This window comes from Taudactylus pleione, unplaced genomic scaffold (assembly GCF_031769625.1).
Source record: "Taudactylus pleione unplaced genomic scaffold, aTauple2 ptg000472l, whole genome shotgun sequence".
NCBI classification, from domain to species: Eukaryota; Metazoa; Chordata; class Amphibia; order Anura; family Myobatrachidae; genus Taudactylus; species Taudactylus pleione.
The window spans coordinates 1,834,243-1,847,998 of NW_028284874.1; the positions used below are offsets into that span (position 1 = coordinate 1,834,243).

General features: G+C 46.1%; 1 pseudogene; it reads left to right on the forward strand.

Annotated features, from left to right (window-relative positions):
• Positions 1–6,214: 6,214 nt before the first annotated feature.
• On the forward strand, positions 6,215–8,125 carry LOC148503997 (uncharacterized; annotated as a pseudogene).
• The last annotated feature ends 5,631 nt before the right edge of the window (positions 8,126–13,756 follow it).

The window sequence follows — 13,756 nt, forward strand, 5'->3', positions numbered from 1 at the left end:
CCTTAAAGGTAAACTGTGTCAAAAAAAAAACCTTACGAATACCCCAAAAAATTAGTTTGAAAGAGGGGGCGAAAAAGTTCAAAGTTGGGGGACAAACTTAAGAACTAGCAAAATAGACTCCAGGAGGGTCCCCAAGTATGCCCCAGGTGTTTTTAAAATTGCAGGTGCTTGCGACAGGTGGATTTTTTACGTTTTTTAACACTTCACTTTAGCAACTTTAAAATATGCTAGCACCCATTTTCATTTAAGTACCCCAAATACCTTCAGCAGGCCTATTCGGGGGTATGTATAGTAATCCCCAATGTCAGTGCATCTTTTGGGGGGTGTCAGGCTGATTTCCCCAAATCTGACAGGTCTTTTCGCCAGATCCGAATTTGCTGGGTCCCGTTTTCGCCCGATTTCTAATTGAATACGGGGATAAGCAGGGACGAGCGCAATACTTTTCCGATCATAATCTCCAAGTACAATATTGTAGCATGAAAACACAATGCACACAACGATTACTTACTGTTACTGCTAATTTCATATGTTAGTTTCAAATAACCCAATAATAACCCAATCCTGACCGTTAACAGCCTGTAGTACAGTAGGGACAGTGCCGTCTTTTCCCAGAGAAAGACCTATATGGAGAAGTTCCCAAGAGTGGATCATTGGTGCCAATTATAACTCCAATTAATGAGACATGTAAAATGCAGAATCAGGATACTATACAAAATGACCATGATATTTATATACGGGTCACATACTGTAGTTATATCTATTACATTATATCACCAGAAACCAGAGATCGGATATTTGCCAAGACCTTTACATTTAAGTTTTAGCTCCACAATCCTCAGTGAGGTTTCACTCTTGGTGGGAACTCAGGGCCTGATTCAGAGCCGGACGCTATTTGCGGCCGCTCGTTCAGAAAAAGGGGCTGGCTATTTAAATTAAGCGCTCGCTCTTTGCGGTCTGTTGACACCTCTATGTCTGAATGAGCGAACGAAACATGCGCTCACTATTTTGGAAAAAACGCCCCCTGGCCGCTCGCATCCAACGTCATCTCCGCTATTTATTTGATTAATCGAGTACATAGAAAGGCGTATGAACTGCTCACAGTGCTTGTGGTTGGATTTTCCTACCGCAATCATGCGAGCAGTTCAGGCTAAAAGACAACCAAGTGACGTGGTCGATGACGCTGCTTTGTTAATTATGCACACCCTTAAAACGCCCGTTTTGACCGTTTGGCACGCCTGCGTTCGGATCTCCACTCCCCGTTTTCAAGCACCTTCCCCTGTTACCACCCACAAACGCCTCATCCTGTCACTCAAATTAGCAGGCACTCGCTATTTTGTGAGCACACGATTTTCGACAGCAATGACTGGTTCGCGCATGTGTACTAAAACCCATATGCATGCGCAGATGTGCGAACATCGCTCGGAGCGAACGAGCGGCCACTTATGAGCGGCTCTGAATCAGGCCCTCAGGACCTAATTCGGACCCGATCGCTTGCTGAACGATTTTAGCATTGTGCGTATGCATCATCGTGTGTGTGCGTGAACTAGTGCGAGAGATCGGGAAGCGTTCGCTCGCTGCGCATAGACAGCCCAGCAGAGTGAATGACAGGAGAAGCCGTTTGTGGGTGGTGACAGGGGCTAGACATTATAAACGGGGGAGTGGAGGTGCGAACGCAGGCGTGCCTGAGCGTCTCAATGCCGTTTCAGAGACGTGCATAATTAAGAGGCAGCGTCATAGTACACGTCACCTGGCTGGTTTATACACTGATTGCTCGCAGTGCTTGCGGTAGGGTATGGTCAGCCACAAGCGCTGCGCTGGCTTCCAATGGTACCCAATGTAGCGATGGTTGCATACACTTCCTGGAGATGACATGCGCAAATGGGCATCTTAAGACAGGCTGGTGGTCATCTGCATAGCCAACCAAGACATAGTGGGTGTGCTAATGCCTTGCCGTCGATCGCCTGCCTTGCTGTGGGTTGGCCGGATTTGCATACGCTGGGTGCGTGCGAACGTATCTAGTGAGCGGGTCTGAATCAGGTCCTCAGATCCAGCTATTGGTAAGGAGCAGGTGGGCTCATGAAGAAATAGAATAATGTTTCAATCTATGTACAACAGCCACCGGCTTGTATCGTACTCACCATCACTACATTATTTAATTTAGTTAATATTACTGTTACTAATGGGTCTATGTACTAAGCCTGTAAAATGACAGTTAGGAGCTGATTGGTTGGTACTTTATCTCCATCCGCTTTATCTCTCTCCAAGGCTTAGTACATAGGCCCCTTAGTAAGTACTGTGTGCACAGTGAGGGTATGCAGTCATATAGTTGACGTTCACTATGACGACATTTATAATGACTAAACAAGAATGGCGACATTTATTATGTCAGCATGGTTAAAATGCCAACATCATAAATGTTGACACCTGGAAAACTTCAACATGGACAAAATGTCAACATATGACATGCCGAAAGTGAAAATGTTGACTTTAGGGTTAGGTGATAAGTTTAGGTGTTAGGGATACTGCCAGGGCCGGATTAAGGGGGGCACACTAGAACCCCCCTAACGGACCAATTCCCCCCTTCACCCGCTGTAATGGGGGCGGAGCCAATACAGCAAGCCCTGTCCCCATTTCACCAGCAAATTTGCGGCATTTCGATGTGAGAGGACGAGGCCTAATGATGTGAGGTGGCCATCCCCATTAGCAACCTGCAGCTGCTGCATACAAATGTAAGTGTGTCTGTGTACTGTTTTATTGTATATACATACCCTCCAACATTTTCCAGTAAGAACCTGGTACATGGGTGGCGTGGCCGCAGATAAAGGGGCATGGTCATGGATAAAGGGGTGTGTCCATTGGGGCTGGAGGCATCGAGTGCTGGCTGGTTTAGAACTAGCAGCAAGTGTTATACTGCATGTTCTGTATGCCGGCGCTGGCGACGGTCAGGGCAGAGAGGCACGGAGGTCGGAGAAGATCCGGCTGTCACTCAGCAGCGCTGCGGGAGTTCTGTGTCCCAGCAGCGCTGCTTAACTGCTTAAGAAATCTGGTGAGTGTACCAACCCGGTACAAAACGGTACAGCCCCGTTTGGCGGTACAGACCATTAAAAAATTGTACTGTACCGGCTAAAACGGTATAGTTGGAGGGTATGTGTATATATGTGCTTGTGTGTATATATGTGTATGTGCTATTGTATATACAGTTAGTGTGTGTATACTGTGTATGTGTTAGTGTGTATATATGTGTATGTATGTGTTAGTGTGTGTATACTGTATATGTGTTAGTGTGTTTGTATGTGTTTATGTATGTGTATACTGTATATGTTAGTATGTTATATATAATATATATGTTTGCTACATACATATTATATATATGTGTTTTTGTGTTTAACACACACGTGGGAGGGAGTAAGGGGTAGGCTCCGTGTGGTTGGTGGGGTGGGGGTTGGGGGGAATATTCAATTAGACGCGAAAAGTCGGAAAGGTTTCGCCTGTCATACTTTTCACCGACTTCGCGTGTTTTGGAGGCGAAGACTTTTCGTGCGCGGCTCTGCTTTTCGCCCTATTCAATTCCAAAGGACGTGAAAACAGGACCAAGCGAAACGCAAACAGGCGAAAAGTGCTGTCAGTTTTGGGGAAATCAGCCTGACACCCCCCAAAACATGCACTAAAATTGGGGATCAATGTAGATGCCCCAGAATAGTTATCACTAAAGAAATAGATATATCAATCCGCACTGGTATTACTTCTCTAACAAGTCGTGGTATACATGTATAGCCTATAAACCCTTATATCCTATACCTTAATTAATTATCAATAATTTAGAGACAGGGTGTCCTATCGTACGACAATAGATTTAGTAATCAATATGAAGAGAAGAAAGATATGTTGTTAAATGATGCACTAAAATTAAAACATAACCTTTATTATATGCATGTAAAATACATCAGTATTAAATGTTAAAACAATGAATATAAAAGATTAAATTGTGTAAATGAGAAAGAAAGTAATGTGATCTAAAATATCCGACCGCTGGAAGCTCTCCCGGTGACCTGATTTGTTATATTTGGATAATTAATACAGAACCATATTGTAACATAGAAGCAAAAAATAAACATTCTGTTTCTGGCATGTGGGAATTTAGTATTACAGGATGTCCGTCCTGAATATGAAACATTTGTGTGCATATTACTCCAAGACCATAGTTTAAAGAACATGTTTGTACTAATTTAATGAGAAACATCTAATAGAGATTTTCCTATGATTGATAGGCAACTGCTGATACAACCCAGTATGTGTATATATCTGTATTAAGGTAATTTGCAGTTTCCTCATACATGTAACAAAATGCAGTCAAGAGGGTTTTAATCAAATCCACTAACATATTGCTGAATACAATACATAGGATCACAGCGACGATATAAGGAGCACAATATTTTCTTAGATATATTTATTAGTGTGTTGAACACAAGATAATTCATTATTCATTAGGGTAATTTAGGTAAGAATAGACCAGACATTGATCTTCCTGAGGTTTCCTTGTAACAGACACAAAGTACATTCTTTCTCTAGTTTGGATACTTTGGGCCTGATTCAGACCCACTCGCGAGCGGCTGTCCGCTCGCAAGTGGGTCGATGTTATGGACTGAGCATGCGCACGACGGAGGGAGCTCCGTCGTGCGCATGCGCCAGACGCGACGAGCGAAGGAAAGTCCTTCGCTCGTTGTGTCCGATCAAAGGGGGCGTGCTGTCAATGTTGATTGACAGCACGCCCCCTTTGGTGGGCGTGCCGGGGGCGTGCCTCCCTGACGGGGGCGTTCCCACGGGAACGCCTCCCGTCAGAAACCGGCCCACTGACATCACTAGTGATGTCAGTGGGAGTGATTTTGGCTCTGATAGAGCCAAAATCACTCCGGAGCTTGCGGTTGAAAACCTCAACCGCAGGCTCCGGCTCGCAAATTCGATGGTCGCGATGGTCTCGACTATCGCGACCATCACAATGCACGCTCGTATAGCCTGTGGGTGGTGACCCACAGCTATACGAGCGTCCAGGAGGACGCTCCATGAAAATGGAGCCCGGCCCTCATTCAGAGCGTGCGCTCTGCTCAGAGCGTACGGCTCTGAATGAGGGCCTTTGTTGTTAGATACATATGAATATTATGGAGAGAGGAATATTTATTCCCTGAGAACATTAATTCTTTAAACTTATACAAACAGTATCCACAGTAACAACTAGGATCTTTGAAAATAGAAACATACGTATGTGACAAAAGGATTTGTGTTTATTTTTCGCTTCTATGTTACAATATGGTTCTGTATTAATTATCCAAATATAACAAATCAGGTCACCGGGAGAGCTTCCAACAGTCGGATATTTTAGATCACATTACTTTCTTTCTCATTTACACAATTTAATCTTTTATATTCACTGTTTTAACATTTAATACTGATGTATTTTACATGCATATAATAAAGGTTATGTTTTAATTTTTATACCCCAGTATAGCCCTACTGAAGCTATTTGGGGTACTTAAATGTTCTCAATAGCTGCTGTGATGGAAAAGACAATTTTTTCTTAAAGAAGTGTGGCCTGATACAGAATATAATGTCAATATATGTGTCTCTCTGTAGGAAGGTGTATCTGTATAATGCCATGCTAAAGTCTAATGTGAGGTGTCAAAACCCTTAGTGTAGTTCTTTGAAGCTGGGATGAATGGTAGAAGGGATTTCCTTCCCATAGCATCATAACACTTGGTCAACTGTTAAAATCTGTGGTTGTGGGTAATGAACACAATGTACATGGTCTGTTCATAGCCCCAGCCCCAAAATGCAGTAGCACACATCCAATACACTCCATTCCAGTACTGACTCGCTGACATCCTGATGCTCTGTATCATGGACCACTAGATCCCGGATCAATCTCTTCTTAGAATGATCCATCCAGGCCAGATCTTTCTGCACACACCGCGCTACCAGCTCTTCCTTCTTGAGCTTTTCGTACTTTGCGGCCATTGTTCATCAAAAAAAATAAAATAAATAAAAGGACAGGGGAGGGGAACAGAAATTGCTTTCACTGTGTGACTTTTTTCTAATATAAGCTTTGAGTTCTGGAATCTGGCGAAATTGGGTTTCAACTGAGTACTCCTTATTCACTTAAGTTTTTATAAAAATAAAACACTTTTTATCCCACTGCTGCCACCAATTGTCACGGACCGCCATGACGACTCTTTCCAGATACGACAATCTGAGAGTCGCCGCTGTGACCTTCACCAGTACCTCAGTGCTTGTGGTTATTAACTCCGGTATCTGCCACCAGCAGAAGACCAATTTAACGCTAAAGCGTAAGGCAAGCTTCTGCTCTCACCTGTACACACAACTTATCAATATTTAAACATAGGTAACATGCCAAACATGAGGCGTTTGGGTCATAAAAACACATATTCCAAGAACTAAAATTCGTTTTGTTTAATTCAAGAAATATCTTCAAAGTTATGTACAAAAATGACAAAGGAAATAAGGATTTTACAAAATGTCACAAACACAGTTAATCACAATTTCAAGTAAACCAAAGAAAATAATAAAATAGGAAGAAAACAGACCATTCTGATCATGACGGATAGAACAGCTTTGGGAATAAGGCCTTTCCCTGTGACAAAGTCAGGTGCCCTGTGTCTTGTCGACAGCCTCAAGCAGAGAATCACCCTCTCTTACCAGTGAGCCTGTATTTTATCCCTGTGTGCTCAGCTCCTTCCCCCCTCACCGTCCCTGGGGGGGGGGGGGCAATACTAACCCTCCCCACAGAGAGGGGCTGATTGGCTCACCCAAACTGTTTAAAGTTGTGGGAAAGCAAACTGATACCACTTATACAGGTCAAAGTAATGTCCTTTTTATGCCCAGCTGCACATCCTGACTCCAGGGTTTATAGACCTGTACTGGGGTTTTCCATACTGTGGGAAGTAATAGCGGAAAGTTGGACTCTGATGTGGACTCTGGTATCAATGTGAGGCCCATGGAAGCTGCCTCAAATTAACATCTTACCCATCCGTCCGTGGAGCTGGCCTGAGCTGAGTGCCTGGCAGAGAGAGAGTTCCATGGCAGAGAGGAGTTCTGCAAAACACCAAGCGGAGGGAAAGAATGCATCAGCTGGGGCTACTGCAGTAGTCTGGGATGTACCCTGCACTGGATTGTTACTTACTGCGGAAAGTAATAGAGTAACATCGGATGCAGATGTGGACTCTATTAGCAAACGGGCGTGAAAGAGCCCGACCCGGCTATATTACATATTACAGAGACTGCAGAGCGTAACGAGGAGGATGATCGCAGGCTGCAGTTGGAGTTAGCCAAACTCAAGCACCAGTCTGTGACCAGAGCCATGAATGCCAACAGACTCCATCCAGAGCATTTCCCTGTGTGGGAATTTGATGGAGAAAGCCCAGCAAACACTAGCTGTGGTTTGGGCAGTCAGACAGCCCTGGACATTATAACAGACACTAGACAGAGATCTGACCCCTCTGTTAGTTCCAGGGAGACTGCAGGACGTGTGGCAGCTAGGGAGGCTGCAGAGAGACAATCCATTGCAGCACCAGAAGTTCAGCTGAGGTGTACTTTCCAAGACACCGAAGACTATTTTACCATGATGAGTACGGAGGAACTGACTGATGAATGTTAGCTGCAAGGTCTCTCCTGCAGTAACAATACCCACAGCGAGATGATTAGGCAGCTCAGGTGGGCACAGGAGGAAGAATGCAATGCCTTCAGCCCATATCGCGGGATGATTCTGTATCTGGATCGTAAGATGAGTTCTGTGGAACTGCTGGACCACCTGGAGTATTGTTTTCACCTTGCTTTGGAAGATGCAGCAGATTGGGGAAAGCTCGATACCCCATTCTGGGAAGATCAGTGTCGCCGGGTAGATGCTGAAAGGAATCGCCTGCAACAACTTCTTTCTCCAGCTGAATAAGCAACAACCCAGCCTACAGGGGTGCCTCACGAGGAAAAGGTAACCCCACCAGAGTCCGCCACTGTTGAATATGATACCGAGTTATCACAGCCCGAGGCGCAGTGTGCTCTGCTGGGACAGGCTGTTAGTGCGAGCAGCCTACTACCTCAGGCTGCGCAGAAATGGTGACTAGAGGAACCCACCTGGAAGGAGAAGCGACCTGGAGGAGCCATTCCATTGCCTTCTACTGGAACTGCGACTCCTGTTTCAGCACCAGTGAAGCAGGTGGGGGGAAAACCGGTTTGGGCCACGGGCCGCTGGTGTTATGTATGTGATGATCGCGGGCACCTCAGTGCCAGTTGTCCAGTAAAGAAAAAGATGACATCCTCTCCTGCAGAGGCCTCACCAACAAAACCCATGCACACCGTTTTGTATGCACGAGGGTCCCAGGTGTGTGCCAGCGAGAATCTGCATGCCGTGGTCATAGGAAAGCAGGTAACTGTGGGGCCATGTGACACGGGAACAGAGTTGACTTTAGTGCATCCCACATTAGTGGACCCGAAGAAATTTATTCCCGGAAAGACAATTGCCATGTGCGGTGTCGGGGGAAATCCACTCTGAAGTAGCCATGGCCCGGGTAAACCTGGACAGGGGGGTGGGCAGCGATTTCCGGGAGGTGGGTGTGTTGCCCCATGTACCCACAAATGTGTTATTTGGGATTGACCTAGGTCGTTTCGAAGCGGTCGTACGGGAAAAGGGGCCGGATATGCAAATGATTCCCTCGCAAGTTGCGTCCCTAAGTTCGGATCGGTAGCTGGCCGACCAAAGGGAGGAAGCGGTCGGAATTCCAAAAAATACGCCCCCTTCTCGTACGCATTGCACGTCATCTCCGGGCATATAAGGATTAATCGAGACCATCGGAACTGGTCGTAGAGCTTAAGGTTGACCATACCCTCTCTTAAGCTCTACGATCATGTCAGTGTAAAAACCTCCCATGTCACATGTGCCATGACGCTACTTTGTTAATTATGCACTCCCATAAACCATATGCACTCCCATAAAACGCCGTTCGCATAATTAGACACGCCTGCGTTCGGATCTCCACTCCCCCGTTTTCAAACACCTTCCCCTGTTACCACCCACAAACGCCTAAATATGTCACTCAAACTACCGACCTGGCTGTGTTCAAGGAGAGAGAAATTTCTGATCATAGCGGCTAGTTTGCGCATGCGCATTGCGAACTGTACGCATGCGCAGTATAGCGAACATCGGTGGTATACGACCACTTCGACCGACTCTGAATGAGGTCCTGAATGTGATGTACCCAATACAATGTTGTCAGTTTTTCCCACTAACCTCATTCCTTCCCAGGTGGCAAGTGAGCCTGATAAAATAGCAATGTCTATGTGTAAGAGTGGGACAATGATGCCATGTAATGAGGAACATGTTTGTGTTGATTTATAGGTACCCAAGGAAAATGCACTAGACCAGGTGAAGGTGGTTAATACTGATACTGTTGGGGAAGATGTGTCTGTGTGTGAGAATGACCAGGGAAAACCTAGGTGCATTACTGATATGTCTGCTGAGGATGCTGCCATACTTGTGTGTGTGGTCACTACCTGGTCTCAGACCAAACATTTAAAGGGAGAAGTAGGACGCGCTGCAGCTGTGACCCCCCCCTGATTTCCCCTGTGAGAGCAGTTCACACACACAGGAAGAACTCCTCCCACACCCTGAGATTGCCTTAGAGAGTCTCGCTTTTCAGGCAGAGCTCAGGGTCGACCCCTCCCCGATGAGTCTGACAAAACTATTTCTCCCCTGGTGCGAGAGTATCTGGACTTGGAAGCAGTACGAGGCATTAGGAAGAATAGGCATGTGCCTACTAATGGTTTTCCAGGGACAGATCTGGGGAAATCATTGAATGCTCAAGATGAATGTCCTTTTACCATGATGTGTGCTAACGCCACTTCTCCTCAGGTACCCGTGGGTGCTCGTCCAGCCATGGGTAATGATACTAAGGGGAATGGTAATGGGTCTATGTTGAGAGATGGCCTGTTGAAACCGGTATGCTGTACAGAACTTTCCCCTGAGCTGGCAAATAATTCTGTGAATGTCTGTGGTATAGGTGACAATGTGTTTGCTGGTAAAAGTGTATCAGAGCCAGGCAGTCAGAGTAGGAGCCAGGACTCAGGTGATGTGATGCTGGGGGAGGTGTCAGAGGTCACACAGCCTCCCAGGATTTTTGTTGTAGACCTGTGTGACTTTGCAGATTGCCCCTTGACCCCCCCTTTTGCCATCAACTCACTCACACACACAAAAGCAAATCTCCATCCAACCTCTTGAGCCCTCTGTGACAAGCTTAGCTATTCAGGTGGATCAAGGGGCTGACCCCCCCCCCTCCCCTGAACTTCCTAAGCATACAAACGGATCAGCCTCTCAGTGCAGCCATTTATGACAAGCGGTGCTGGGAGGAAGATTATTTGTGCCAGGGAAGGGCTGGTGCCAACCCAGCCCAGGGACAGGATAGGATTGGGGGTGAAAGGGAGGTTGCCGTATGTCCGGCTGTATGTGATAAAGTTGAACCTTCTCTCACCCGTACTGTAGCCATCCCTAGGAGCATGAACAGGGATTTGTTAGGAGCCACAGGTATACCAAAATCTGTGGCAATGGACACACTGCAGGTAGCGTCCCTGCCCCCCAGAGTGGAGGTTGTTAGATGGGTTTCCATGGGCAATGAGGGGCCTGATATAGTAACTCATGTGCTAGAATCTACTCTTGATAGTATGGAGATTGCTAGTCTAAAAATAGGGACAGAGGATTCTGGTCCCCAAGACATAATGTCTAACCCTATGGTGAACAAGCCATGTCCCCCATATGTGCCCTGTCAGGGCACGGATGCTTCCTGGAGCACCAAAAATAGCAGGTTGGCAAATGTTGCCTTGTACGGAGATGATTCCTGAGGGCGGAGACTTGTCCAGCCTCCTGGAGCTGCTAGAACAGAGCTGACACTGCAAAGAAGAATGGTGTGTCAGTGTCTCAGCCTGACACCCCTATCCCGAGCCAGCAACCCAACAGAGTGATGACCACATTGTCAAAAATATGGTATCTGGGTGTGCTCTCGATCCTGACATAGGTCCCATGGGACTAGACAGGGGCAATGTTTGTTCCCGGGTGCTAGGTAGGGAAGTGGTGAGCCTCAGTCCTGTGGAGACAGGACAGAGGGCCAAAGACACCAGGTTCTGGGTGGGCTACAGGAGACTAAGTAAGTCCACCTTGTGTGATGCCTACCCCCTGCCCAGGATGGAGGAACTGTTAGCTCAGCCCATCCACGCAGGGTACTGTCAGCTGTCAGAACACGGCATGGCAGTCTATGGCATGCAAAGCCAATGCTCCCATGCCTGTCTTACGGATGGAGGTGTGATGGAAAAATCTATTTTTTCTTAAAGAAATGTGGCCTGATACAGAATATAATGTCAATATATATGTGTCTCTCTGTAGGAAGGTGTATCTGTATGATGTCATGCAAAAGTCTAATGTGAGGTGTCAAAACCCTTAGTGTAGTTCTTTGCGGCTGGGATGAAGGGTAGAAGGGATTTCCTTCCCATAGCATCAAAAAACTTGGTCAACTGTTAAAATCTGTGGTTGTGGGTATCGAACACAAAGTACTGGTCTGTTCATATCCCCAGGGGGCCAGGTCTATAAACCCTGGAGTCAGGATATGCAGCTGGGCATAAAAAAGACCTTACTTTGACCTGTATAAGTGGTATCAGTTTGCTGTCCCACAACTTTAAACAGTTTGGGTGAGCCAATCAGCCCCTCTCTGTTGGGAGGGTTAGTATTCCCCCCACGGGGGGTGAGGGGGGAAGGAGCTGGGCACACAGGGATAAAATACAGGCTCACTGGTAAGAGAGGGTGATTCTCTGCTTGAGGCTGTTGACAAGACCCAGGGCACCTGACTTCGTCACAGGGAAAGGCCTCATTCCCAAAGCTGTTCTATCCGTTGTGATCTGAATGGTCTGTTTTCTCCCATTTTATTATTTTCTTTGGTTTACTTGAAATTGTGATCAACTGAGTTTGTGACTTTTTGTAACATCATTATTTCCTTTGTAATATTTGTACATAAGCTTTTAAGATATTTCTTGAATTAAACTAAACTAATTTTAGTTCTTGGAATCTGTGTTTTTATGACCCAAACACCTCATGTTTGGCATGTTACCTATGTTTAAATATTGATAAGTTGTGTGTACAGGTGAGAGCAGAAGCTTGCCTTACGCTTTAGCGTTAAATTGGTCTCCCGCTGGTGGCAGATACCAGAGTTAATAACCACAAGTGCTGAGGTACTGGTGAAGGTCACAGCGGCGACTCTCAGATTGTCGTATCTGGAAAGAGTCTTCACGGCGGTCTGTGACAGCTACTAATTAGCGTCTTTGCACAAGTGGTGAAGAATAGCATTTAGCAGTTTTTTGGGGGAGAAAATAACTAGTCCAGAAAATCTGGGGTACATGAAAATGGGTGCAAGCATGGTTAAAAATCGCAAAAGTGAAGTTTTAAAAAAACCTTAAAAATGCACCTTCAGCAAGCACCTGTAGTAAAAAAAAACACCTACCCCATACTTGCAGACACCCCAAATGCTTATTTAGCTACTTTTTAAGTTTGTATCCCAATTTTATACTTTTATGCCCCCTTTTTCAAAGTCATTTTTTGAGGTATTCAATTTTTATTTGGATTCTTTTGACGCAGTTAACCTTTGGAGACCTGTCCCAAGGGTGCAGGGTGGTTTCCCCACCTTTGCACCCCAAAACTGCAATTCTGCACTTTTTTCCGCCTGCTTTCATAGGCAAAACTTTTTTGCCTATAACAATGCATTGACGTTCCGCGTATGCGAAAAGTCTTTAGATTTGAATATGGGGTTTCCGCCTGTTGAAATGACGTCATCAGCGATACTTTTCCGCCAAAAGCGGCTTTTCGCTGCTAATTGAATATGCCTCTTAGTTGCCCCATGGCCCCCACAAGCCTTAATCCGGCCCTGGATACTGCAGAATTAGATTGTTGACATTGTGACCATGTGGAGATTCCCATGTCAGCATGGTTACTGTCTGCCTAATATACACCACAATATGCTGGGCTAAAGGGACATACAGTAAGTGACTCAGTTACAGACAAAGCATGCTAAAAGCTTTCCTAAAACAAAGTACTCACATGTATTTCTTCTTTTAATAATAGGGATTTAGGACCTGATTCAGAGGCGCACGCTATTTGCGTGCGCTCTCTCTGAATCAGGGCATTTTTTTTTTAGTTTCGGCCTCCAGGCCACTCGCATAGCTGTGGGTTACCACCAACAGCTTTAGCCAGCGGTCTGGCGATGGTCACGTTTATCGCGACCATCGGGCTTGCGAGGAGACCCTGTGGTAGGGTCTCAGGTCTTGCAAGCCCGAGTGGACTTCCTGCTCTAATAGAGCAGGACGTCCACTACTGACATCACTAGTGATGTCAGTAGGGCCGCCCACAAACGCCAGGCGTTCCTAAGGGAACACCTAAGTTTGTGCAACCACCCCCTCTCCCCACCTACAAAACGGGGCGAGCTGTCAATCAACATCGACAGCCGCCCCGTCTTGTAGTGAGCCCCAGAGCGACGGAGCTGCCGTTGCTCGCTGGGGCTCATGCATGCATACTCCGGAGATGGCGCATGGGCCAAACATCGACCCGCTTGCGAGAGCTATGCGCTCACCAGCGGATCTGAAACAGGCCCTTAATTCTTATTTAGTGAATTGTAGGTAGAGATGTCTTAATTTGGGATTTAGGGAACATATAAGCATATTT